We start from the raw sequence: 12,660 nt of genomic DNA, 5'->3' as shown, positions 1-12,660 counted from the left end.
CCCTTATCTTCCCGGGGTTAAAAACCCTTAGGGTGGCCACGGGGACTGACGGGGATTTTTGAAGGGGCCCCGTAGGGTAGCACAACATGGTCGTGCCAAGAACTTGGCACTCCGGTAAACTCTGCAGTTCTGGACAATCCCCATTGCAGCGAACAAGAATTTTTGGTCGATCTCCTGGGCCACTGTCCCCCGTATCGCTAAAAACCTTTTTTCACGATCGGGTTGGAGTGCTGGTACCAGTAGCCAGAGATCCTCATTCTCTGGGACCTAGCAAAGTCCCGGAAAAGGAGGCTATTCTCGCTGCTGGGATCAGCTCCGGAGCCTTTGGGGGGGCCCCGACAAACATCTCATAGCCAGCTCGTCACAGCCGATACCCCATTGAAGTTGCCTAGACAATACGAATATCTCGCTGGGGGCAATTATCTGCCACAGATGCGAGTTTGGCATAAAACGCCTCTTTCACATCAAGATCCACAAACATCAGTAGGAGCATATACAGCAATAAGAGACATGAACCAAAAGTCTGAATGCCATAATACGCTCATCAACCAGTGTCACCTCAACTACCAAGGGCTGAAGTCAGCTGGAGATGGCTATGGCTCCCATCCTGGAGGTGGTGACCATCACTGCGGCCCCACCAGTAGTAGGTGTTACCCACCCATACTGATCATGCTGCTACCAGATCTTCTGACCTCCAAGAGAGCAGCCACCTCAACTCCCAGTCGCTCCAAGTCCCTCAATAGCAGAAGTAACCACTCATCCTGCCAGAAGGACCGGATGTTCCAAGCGCCTACCCAGAAAGCTTCGCCTGAGGTTTTAAGCCTCGGGCAGTCACTCCGGGTGCACGCTATAGTGGATAGTGGTTGCGCATCTACTATTTGGGTTACTGGGGGTCTTATCTCTTTGGGGAGTTTTTTTCTTGTGGGTGTGAGTGCCCACAGGTTATGGTGGGCTTATGGGAAGTTGTAGATCAACGGGCCGGCAGGCTCCCCATTCAACTAAAACTGGGCAGTCCCTTGTGGTGCTGTTTGTTGTCTGCTCTGCTGGAGGATCGGGGCTTGCTTGCTTGCTTGCTTGAAGTTTCTGGCTTCGCCCGGGCCTTTCACTTATGGCCCGGGCCTGTGTCAGTTTTTTTTATGGCTGCCCTCATTTGTTGGTCTGACACTCGGTGCTTACCGTGGCGGTGGGATTGCCAGCAGGGCTCCTGTAGCCGTGGTGTAAGCATCTCGCATAATCTCTTTTACCAGCACAACGGCTGTGTTCTGTGGGGTTTGTCTTAGGAATTGCGTGGGGCACGCAATTCTCCAAGTAGTGTACCAGTGTGGCGTTCGGCTCGCCGCAATGCATGCAACACCTCTCTTCACGTTCTATGGTTTGTATAATCTGCCATGCACAGTGGTAACCTAGGCGCATTCTGTGCAGAATGACTTCGGTACCCTTTGTTTTTTTATTTCAGAGTGCCAGTGGTTCATACCCTGTGGCATCTGAGCACCAGTTGGCCGAGGGGGAGGATCTCGTTTCCTCTCTGGGGAAGCTGCAGGAGGGAGGAGTTGGCCGTCACCGTACACTTCCTCCTAAGTAAATTTCGGCTCTGTGTATTATCATGGATTGGGGGGCATACCCCTGCCGATTCGGCTAATCTGTCAGCAAGCTCATTGCCTCTGATCCCTATGTGGCTGGGAACCCAGTTTATGAAAATTTTCTTCACCCTGAGCAAGCATCCTTTGTGCTATTGTGCGGAGGGTTTGTCAGGAGGTAGATGTTGTCAGTGGGTGAGCGCTGCTGAAGACAGTCGACGGCTCCTTTGGAGTCTGTGTGTATGACCACGTGTCCTTCCCTCACGGACGCGTGGCTCAGTGCTCCCATGATAGCAATTTGCCTCTGCCTGTAGCGAGGAGGCGTTTGTCTGTTACCCTCATGGATATTGTGGCATCCTTGCTGCGAGGCCGGCGCCTGCAGTGTGGGTCAAGGGATCGACCGATCCATCTGTGTAATATGTTCTCCCTCCCCGGAGGGGTGTTTGGTTGCAATGACCCTCTGGGTTTCTGCCTTTAGGCTAGGCGTACAATATTCATTCTTTTTTCCCTTGCCAGTCTCATGACCGGAGAACTCTATCGAGGTTTGTGCCCACGGCGGAGCTTCGACAAAGTCAGGGTGTGGGGAGTCCATGCACCCTGGCTGTGTGAGACAGCCAGGAGTTGTTTGCAAACAGCTCGTTTTCTTGTTCTAGGCGTCTGACTATTTTGTGTCTTAGGCTTGTGTTCCTGGGAGCCTGGATGACCTTTGAAGAATTGCGCTGCTGTTAGATCAATTCGTGACCCAAGGGGAGAAGGTTTGTCCCCCCACTAGGGGTTGAGAACCTTCGCCCACCTTGGGGAACCCAGAATGACCCTGGCGGTTTTCGTTTTGGACTGTTCCAATCGGTCTTTATATTTTCTCTTGATGCCAATCAGAGCGAGGGAGGCATAGTCTACAATGGGCCTGACAGCAGGGTACGTAGAATGATCTTAGTACTCTGTGTCTGGCCCTATGCGTCTTCCACTCATTGCTCTCATGACAGACAGTTTTTGCCTTTGTTCGGTCAAGCAGGTACTGGACCTCCTGGCGGAAGGAGAGGGTCCGGTCTATCCTTACCCCAAGGTACAGGTATTCCTGAACCCATTCCAAGTCCATTCCCTGGATTTTCAGACTTGTGCCTTGAACTCTCTGTCTCAGAGCCATGGCTTTGAATTTGGCTGCAGAGATCTTTAGTCCTGTCCTGCAACACTCCTCGGATACCAAGTCCAGACAACGCTGGGCTTTGTTTAGGCAGTGTGCTCCAGTGGAGATGATAGCAAGATCGTCTGCATAGGAATGATCTTGCCACCCCACTGGGAGGTTTATGTTGAGGATACAGGACATTAGTGTGTTAAAAAGGGCTGGACTGAGAACCCCACCCTGTGGCTTGCTTGCTTGAGATTTGCGAAGTTCTGGCTTCGCCCGGGCCTTTCACTTATCGCCCGGCCATCACCCTGTGGCGTTCCATTTTCTAGTGGCATGTGCTGTGATAGGTGACCTTGGAATTTGACTCTGGCTGTTCTATTCGTAAAGTAGTCACCTATCCAAGCCAAGAGCTTACCTCTGATTCCTTTTTGGATCAGGCTCTCCTGATGGCAAGAGGACTTGCCTTTCGAAAGCCTTCTCCAGTCAAGGAATACTGCCACAGATGCGCCCGGGGTTTACTGTGCTCAAGAGCATGGCTATGCTGGGGCGCTGTGCTCATGCCCTGGTAAAACCCGTGGAGGTGTTTTCGTGGGGGGGGTCCCATTTTCCATTGGAGCCGGTTTTCAGTCCCATCCTCTCGGCAGTCTTGGCCCGACAGCTGAGGAAGAGATGGGGCGGTACTTCCCGGCTCCTTTGGTTTAGGGATGGGAACTATGGTAGCCCTCTTCCAGCTCTGGGTAGAGTGGAAGTTTCCCAGGACTTGTTGATGAGTTGCAGGAATGCAAGCTCACCTTCCAGTCCCAGGCGGGAGATGATGGGGTACGAGATCCCGTCATCGCCTGGGGCTGAGTTGCAACTGGCTTTGTGTGCATCTCTTAGTTCCCTCAGAGAAAAGATAACGTCTGAGTTATCGGGTTCGGCCCCTGCCCTTTCTCTGATGTGAGCAAGTCTGTCTGGTTTGTAGGCGTTCTTGTCTTGCCCTCAGTTCGGCTGGCAGACTGTCGCTACTCGTTCTCACAGAGAACTCCTGCGCCAGTCTGTTGGCCTCAGCCTAGGGGTCGTGGTGCGTGCATCTCGGGCTGAGCGGCGGTGGCTCGCTTACCCGTTGCCATAGCTCTGAGAGGGTGTACGGTGCTCGAAAGACCCCGCACCATTCCAGCCACTTTTCCTGCCTCAACTCTGCTGGCAGTTTCCTTGGCGTCCCTGACAGCCCTCCCCTTTGGAGGGCTAGGTTGTCGGGGGTTTCTTTGCCTTCGGAAATGTTTTCGGCACATATTTACCCTGTGGTTGACCTCCCTAATCTCGTCATTGAAGTACCAGCGTCCTTGGGGACTCCTGGACCCAGGCCGAGTTTTGGGTATGGTCAGTGAGGGTGCCTCATCAATGGCATTTACAAGTCTGGCTTGTAGCACTTCCACATTTTCGCTCTGTGTGGGTTCATTGCTTTTTTCAGACGCGGGCCAGGCGCTCTGGAACCTCCAGTTGGCCTTTCTGTTTTTTTCTTGGATTCGGTCGTTATTTCGCTGGCCACTATCCATGAGGGTTGTTTATGTGCATATGGTCACTAGTGCGGTCTCATCGACATGCCAGCCATTCCTCTCCACCCGAGTCGCAGTGGCCAGGGTGAGGTCTAGGACCCCTCTCTCCATGTTTTGGGTCCTGCTTTTTTAGGAAACGATCTCGGGGAATGTCTCAAACACGTTGCTATGTGATGGCCAGCGCATCCGGTTCCTGCAGGAGCAGGATTGGGGTGGTGTGCATTGAAGTCTCCCCCTATGATCACTCGGGTCCGTGTGCTGCGGAAGCACATACCTGGCTGATGGTCCTAAACTTACTGCAGTGTGGCCTGCTGTACTCATTGTAAAAATTTTTCAGGGGTCCCCGGCCAAGTTGAATCTCGACGGCAAGAGATTCAACTTCTTCTCCACAGTGGGGGTGCATCGGCTTTTTGCGGAGCAGGGAATTGTTGCTTTCACCAGGGTCATCAGGCCTCTTTTGCCATCGGAACGTGGGGACGCGTAGACGTGATACCCGGCGAAGCGAACAGCTTCCGCTGATAATGTCTCCTGGAGCATGACAATGTCAATGTTCCTTGATCGCACTATTGCATGGAGGATGGCACTCCTTGAGGAGAAGCCACAGATGTTCCACTGCAGAATACTTAGATTGCGTGCCATGATGTTACTAATTTGTAGTTACATCAGAGACATCGTCATATTCGGGTTGGACGGTCGGAGTCTGACCAACTCCATTGTGAGATCCTCACTGCTTGAGGGTCTCCTTCGGCTGTCGGGCTATCCCTGGGTCCACTGGGGGGTGGAGAGCCTTTGGTAGCTCTGACTTTTCGTCTTTGGCTTTTTCTCGGGCCAGGCTGTTTCTGTGCATTGGCTGGCCTTGCCTGGGCAGGCTCAGCTTCTTCTGATTCGGCTTGTTGCACTGAATCACCTGGTTAGGCTCTGCCTGTGAGGGCAAAAGCCTGGCTATGGGTCTGCCTGTGAGGGCATAGCCCCGGCTTGGAGAGGGGAGGGAGTCTCGACCTGGGGTGAGGGAGAGATTGGGCTGATTTGGCCCTCCCATCTTCCTTCCCTTTATGCTTTTCACAGTCTGTTTGAATGTCGTCATGGCAACGTCGACTGCCTTATCCGCCTCTTCCTCGGTCCTGGACAAGGATAAATGCCACTGCTGTGACCACAGCAGTGATCAGGATCGACATGTCCCCCTCGTCGAAGAAAAATGTCTTCTTTGGGGCCCGGGGAGGAAACCCTGTGGTGCTGTTGGAACCTTTCTTCCTGTGGTTCCTCTGCACTTGCTTTACTTGGGGGAACTCCGATTGTCGGGGGATCTCCGGTTTCGGCTGGGGGGCAGCTTCCTTCCTCTTAGGAGGTCGGGAAGCCTTTTCGCTTTTGTTCCCCCCCAGGGCGTAGGTGCCTGGGGGGGCAGGAACAAAGTCTGGTCGCTTCTTAGCAAACCCCTTGCCGTTTGAGGGCCGCCTCTTTCCTGACAGAGCAAGCCAGGCTCCAGGCATGATCCTCTTGGCACAGTTAGGACATATTTTTGCTGTTGTGTCCTTCTTTTTCTTCTTTATGTGCCTTGATGCCACCTCAGTATTGTGTGCCTTGCTACAGACACCACATTTTGGCTTGGCTGTACAGTTAGCCTGGTGTGTCCGTACTTCTGGCACTTGAAACAAACCCAAGTGGTTCAGGCCATAAGTGCGTAGGTTTAGGTACCCCCAGTTACCCAGATCAAGGGTGGAGCTTGGGGGACCTTTCATGGTCACCAGGACTTGCCTGGTTGGAGGGCTTCCCCTTCGACAATCGGGAAGCCTCCACGACTGTGGGTGTGATGTTATACCTCCACATCATATGGAGACTGAGAAGCGAAGTAGCACCATCTTTACTCTCTTCTCCTCGGGGGTTTAGTGGCGAGAGGCTCACTTTCCTCCCATCTTTTAACTCCTTTGTCTCCTGCAGGAAACAAGGGTGGCTTGATCTTTGGCACGATGATCATGCCCCCGATCTCGCGGAACCCGGGTCGACAGCCGGATTTTGCGCTGGCTCTCCAATCCCTCACCATTTGGTTAGGCATTGTCGAAAGCCTTCGGGTTTAACGGGACCTTGAATTGCGGGAAACGCCTTGGGGGACCAGACTCGCCATCAAGAGTCGGACTCCGGCCTCGGCCGTTTCGGTCCGCCCTTTCGGCTGTGGGGCTGGCTCGGGGAGGCCACCAGCGGTTTCGGCTGGTTCAGCTGGTGCTCCTGAGTCAGTCAGGGGGGGTCGGCTGAGGGGGGCTCAGGGACCTTCCTGGTCTGGGTGCTGGCCTGGAGGGGCCAGCACGAGAGTCCATCTGTTGGACAATCTGGTGGACAGACATGTTTGTACATGGTTTATTCGTCTTGTCCGCCTTGATCTCGTTTTGGGCTTTGCGCCTTAAGTACACGAGCGTTGTGTAAGCGCGCAGGGAACGAGGGGAGCCCACTGTCCAATGAGCGTGGACATGGCTGTGGACCTCATGCGACCCAACCTGGGAAACTACGCTGAACTTCAGGTTGTGGGGTCGTGCTGCTACAACGCCACCTCTGCCGCCCCCGCCGACGCTGCCCCAAATAAAGGGGGTTGGTGGCAGGCTGTGGGGTTCCTGAGGGCTTTCCCCCACAAGTTTCATGAGGGGTTGGTGCCTGCCAGGGCGCAGGCAGGACAAGTAACTCTCGTTCCCGTCCTGGGAGTGACAACACCCTTCCACCTATATATATATATATATATATATATATATATATATATATATATATATATATATATATATATAATATATAAATGTACATATATATATATATATATATATATACATTTATAATATATATACATATATATATATATATACGTATATATATACATTTATTATATATATATATATATATATATATATATATATATATATATATATATATATATATATATATATATAACTGGGGTAGCCCAGTTTGGAGAATGAGCAACGTAAAAAGGCGATCTCTCCATCCACGTACTGGGGGTAACAGATGCGGAGGGCGCGAAGGAACAGCGAGAGATCGCCTTCTTACTTCGCTTGTTCTCCAAACTGGGCTACCCCGGTCATGTTCATGAGGCCGCCTTATCTAGGGCACGGCGTACCTTCTACTACGACTCTCCTCCTAAAGAGATTCCTCACCTGCCTGTCCTCAGCCTGCCCTACGCTGAGGAGATCTACTCTCTCCGTTGCCCTCTTCACCCTCTCAATTGCAGGCTGATCTTTCGCCAGGGGAACACTCTCCGTTGCAACCTGGTCCATACCAGCCCTCCTTCCACCTCGAAGGTGGGCTCCTATGCTGTTCCTTGTGTCTCCTTTGACAAGCAGTACTTTGGCGAAACAGGCGCCAGTCTTAACGAGTGTCTGTCTCAACATAAGTACACTGTATCCAGGGGACACAACAACAATGCCCTCCTTTGCCACCAGTGGGACACTGGCCATCAGATGGACTGGTCAGCGGCGCGGATTGTTTTTCCTTCCGCTGATGTCCACTCCTGCAGACTGGTGGAATCTTCCCTTACAAAGCTGCTGCCTAATTTCAACTTGAACAGCGGCTTTTCTCCTGCTGATAGTCTCCTTGCTTCCCATATCCTCCGCCTTCTACCGTATGCCGGCCACCCGGCGCATAGTCCGCCCGATTCTCCGACCGGATGTGACCTCCCTCTGCTTCCGTTCGTCTGTCCTCACCTGCCCCGTGTTCCCGCGTTGCCTCTCCTCTCTCTCTTTTATACCCCCTCCTCTCCCTTTCCTCTTCAGACCTGAAGATGGAATCCAGGTGGATTTCGAAACTCATTTTCAATAAATCTAGTTTTTGTATTGTGGGTTTTTCTTCCATAAATATATTATATATACATACACACACACACACACACACACACACACAGACACACACACACACACACACACACACACATATATATATATATATATATATATATATATATATATATATATATATATATACATATACATATACATATATATATATACATATATATAATACATATATATAATATACTATATACATATATATCTATATATATATATATATATATATATACATATATATATATATATATATGTATATATTATATATTACTATATATTATACGTATATATTATATATATATATATATATAATTATATATATATTATTATTATATATAATATATATAATATATTGCTACGCCAGTGGGTCATTGTCTCTGTGCGAAACATGTGTTAACATGAAAAGGATGACCTGGGCATGTGTTAACTTGAAGGGACCTGGGCAAACATGACGCAGGGTTTGTGAGGGGGGGGAGCGGGGGAAAAAACCCGAGAGACGGAGTTGGGTGCTGCTCCTGTGAAAACCCGGGTGCCTTTGTGACCTGATATAAACTTTGTGTTGCCTGTTTAAAGCGTAGTGCAGTGTGACATGCGGTTTTTCCCCCAGTTTGTCCCTATAGAAAAGTGTAGGGGTAAAAAACTTGTTTTAATAAAGGAAAAATGCATTTTGTGTTTATTTCGCCCCCTGCCTCGCCACTTGGCTTTTTCCCCCCTGGTGTTCTGGACGTGTGGTGCTGGGTGCCTTTTGGAGTGTTCAGTTTTCCGACCCGTGTATAGCTCGCCGTTCCCCTAGCCGCCTTGCGTTGGGGCGAGAGCGAGGCGGTCGGCGTAACAAAGGGGTCAGGATGGGATTTGTGTTTGATCAGTGAGACGCGCCGTTTTATCATTGGCCCCAAAAGAGGGCGGCAGCCACGAGGAGAGGGGGCTATGACTGGGGGGCACGAGGAGGTGAACCCGGGCCCAGATGGCCCTGATCATGCCATGTGGCCCGGATGGGGGGAAAAGGCAAAAGGGGGCAGAGAGAGGCAAGAGGCACCGAGAGGGCACCATCTCGTCGAGATGCAGGCAAGGAAGGCAGGGGAAACGTTCTGCCATTGTGGGGTGCTACAGAGCAATCTTGCATCTGTGAAGATGGAAACTCAGCAGTATCCCGACAAGGCCGCAACAGCTGAAGAGTGAATGAGGAGGAGGTGCAGATTGAGGGGGTTTTCGGGGCCTGAGGGGGAAGGGAAAGGGGAAAGCGGCGTCACGGGGTAGTAACGTTGCAAGCAGGGGAAGGCAGATAGGCTGCAACAATGCCAGAGGTCAGATTTAGGGTCTGCCTGGGGTCCTGGCAGGAAACCCCCGGGGCCTCGCAGCGTCGTGTCGCAGCCAGGGGTCGCGCAAAAGGCTGGGGACCTCGGAACCGCTCCCTTGGGTATAGGTGGCGGAAAAACCGGGACCCGGTCAACCCCCTCGTTCCCTCCCTCCCCCCCTTTCCCCCCCCCAGGTTTTAGTTCCGGCACGCTTCTCCCCCCCGCAGCCCCTCGGCCTCCAACTTCTGGAAGGTACGCCCGTGAGTACGCGGGGGAAAGGGGGCCCGGAGGCATATGTCGTCCAATTGAAATGCTGGATCTGCCCCGGGGTGGAGCCGGGAAAAGAAGGCCCGAGTGGTAACAGGGTTAAGGGGCCCAGCGGTGGAAGTGTTGGGGGATCGCCCCCCCCAAAAGCCTTTACACCGCGTGGCGGAGGCTTTGAAAGCCATTTTGGGCCCCCCATCAGGCCAGGGATACGGGCCCACTTGAAGAAGCGGACTGTGAGCGTGGCGAAAGAAAATGTCCCAGCGGGGGCAGGATGGGAGCGTGGTAAGGGGCGACCCTGCGGTGCGGAAGAGTGATGTGGTCCTGGCCCACGATTTTTTTGTTACGCTTTGCAGGGCCCGCGCTGCAAAACTACCCAAACGGATACCCGGGACCTGCGTGGCGCTGGCGAGGGCCCTTTGGGGTCGAGGGCCCTTCCGAAATCAAAAAGTGGCCTAGGGCCCGCTGCTCAGCCCAGCCAGCTTCCCCGGGGGGAGAAGGCAATGGGAAGGAGCTTTGGGGAAAATGGCCCGAGCACTTTCCAAGGCTTTGTTTTGGGGCCGGTGAGGAAGGGCACAGACGTAGTCAGTGTCGGAGGGAGCGGAGAAACACCTCTCAAAACCGGAAGGATTTTTGATGCCTTTCAGCAGTGCGCAAGGGGCTGTGGCATAGGCACATCCCAAGGGATGTCCTAAGGCTAAGGAAAATGGGACAGGGGAAAAATCGGACGGTGGGAAGGGGGGCCCAAACCCCGCTGTCCCGGTTCCGGGCCCCGACTTGGGTAAGGGCCCTCGAAACCCCGCAGATGCGGGGAGGGCTCAAAAGATGGGAAACCATGCCGCCTGACAGTGGACACTGGGGGGAGAAAACCCTAGTGCGGCCTGATTGTTGGGCCCCTTGCACTTCCAGCGCACCACGGACGTTGGTGTCCGGGACATTTTGGGACGCCCAAGGGGCTCAAGGGGCCATGGAGGTCGATGGCGGGGCAGACGGTGCAGCGGTGCCGGTGTATGTGCCCTTGGACGACATGCTTGTGGGGCCCTTTACTACCTGATGCAAGTAAGGGTGTGGGGGCCTTGGACGGAATGGTTGAGGGTGCACGGTGAAAATGTGCCCTTGCTTCAGGGTTGGCTGTGCAGAGGTAGTTAGGCTGAACGACTGCACCTTGCCCCCAGGACAGAGTCTAGAATCCGAGTCGACTGTAAGAGTGTACGTGGAGTAGGGGCCTCGGGAGGTCATCCAGAACCTGCAGCTGGCTGATGGCTTTAGCATTTGGGGGGAGCCTTGTTGGACCAGGGGAGGGGTTAGTTACAGGGGTTAGTAGCTAATTTCCCCAAATAAGGACCTGAAGGTGCCAGCTGGTCAAAGCTGGGCACTTGTGAGGAAGTGGAGCGTCCAAGAGTTCGGGGAGAAAGGAGTTGGTTGGTGTGGGGCCGTTTGCCTGACTTCCCCGGCTGTGGCGTTACCATGGGCCAGGAAGCTACTCCGGGGGCCATGGTGAAAAATGACGTTAGCCCAGTAGCGGCGATGAAGACGTGGCAGATGCTGACCGAGATGAGGACGAGCATTTGGACAGTGAGGTGTGCAGCAGACGTCAGTGGTGCCCATGAGCCAGGTCTTGGGACAGGAGATACCCTCTGGGTGCCACTGCCAATCTCCCGCCGCCCACACCTCCTCCAGAGCGACCCCAGTGAGAGCGAAGAAAGCCGCGCTGGTTTGAAAGATTTTTGTTTTTCTGAGAACTGAATTTATTTAAATTTCTGTAGTTTGTTTCAGGTTTAGATATGTCAGAGCAACGGGTCGTCTGCTTGATAGGGGGGGGATAGTGCTACGCCAGGGGGTCATTGTCTCTGTGCGAAACATGGTAACATGAAAGGATGACCTGGGCAGTGTTAACTTGAAGGGACCTGGGCAAACATGACGCAGTGGCTGTGAGCGGGGAGCGGGGGAAAACAACCCGAGAGACGGAGTTGAGTGCTGCTCTTGTGAAGAGCTCGTGTGTGCCTTTGTGACCTGATATAAACTTTGTGTTGTCCTGTTATAAGCTGTATTGTGCAGTGTGACATGCTGGTTTCCCCCAGTATTGTGCCTATAGAAAAGTGTACGGGGAAATAAATTGTGTTAATAAGGAAAGACTGTCATTTTGTGGTTATTTTGTGCCCCTACCCTCGCCACTTTGCGTTTGCCCTCCTGGTGTTCTGGGACGCGGGGGTGCTCGGTGCCTCTTGGAGCTGTTCAGTGTTCACGACCTGTGTATAGCTCGCTGTCTGCCTAGCGCCTTGCGGTGGGGGGCAGAGAGACGAGGGGTCAGCGTAACAATATATATAATATATAAATATAATATATAAATATATATAAAATATATAATAAAATATATAATATTTTTTTTTTTTTTCCCTTTTTTTTCTTTCTTTTTCTTTCTTTTTCTTTTCTTTTTTCTTTTTTTTTCTTTCTTTCTTTTCTTTCTTTCTTTTTCCCTTTTTTTTTCTTTTCTTTTCTTTTTTTTTCTTGTCTTTCTTCTTTTTTTCTTTTTCTTTTCTTTCTTTTTAACAGTTCATTTTTGGCACTGGTACGCATGATCTTTTTTTTCCTTTGTGTTTTGGGGGATAGTTAGTTGGCCCCAGTTCCCCATGAAGACAATGTACCTTTAGGTTATTCTATCTATTATCTGGACTGGGCAACGACTTTTGGGGTTGGCACCAGTTTTAGGAAAAAGGTGAATTCCTGCCAAGGAAATTAATTTCGGCCTGGACTCGACCCGAACTGATGGTTGTACATTCTCAGGGGAATGCTCAAATTTTGGCCCCGGTCCCTAAAATTATATAATAGCAGTTGTTAAAAGTTATCGATGTAAAAACTTTGGCAGGTTTTTCAATTTATTTTAATAGCTTAAAATTTTTGAATAAACTTTTGGTATTGTGCCCAAAAAATGAGGTTTTCCCGGGTTTTTTTAAACATTTTATTTGATGTTGCCAAGTAAATTTGATTGTATCTTTGATAATTTTAAAATTTTTTTTAAAAAAA

At 51.4% G+C, this 12,660-nt stretch overlaps 1 protein-coding gene across 3 annotated transcripts in view; it reads left to right on the top strand.

The window, feature by feature from the left end:
• LOC119580918 (golgin subfamily A member 1-like) overlaps positions 1–12,660 on the top strand; it is a 78,033-nt gene that overhangs the window by 38,833 nt on the left and 26,540 nt on the right. The gene's annotated exons all lie outside the window — the stretch shown is intronic.

The sequence above is a fragment of the Penaeus monodon genome, chromosome 14 (genome assembly GCF_015228065.2).
Source record: "Penaeus monodon isolate SGIC_2016 chromosome 14, NSTDA_Pmon_1, whole genome shotgun sequence".
NCBI classification, from domain to species: Eukaryota; Metazoa; Arthropoda; class Malacostraca; order Decapoda; family Penaeidae; genus Penaeus; species Penaeus monodon.
This window is presented reverse-complemented; position numbering and strand designations above follow the sequence as displayed.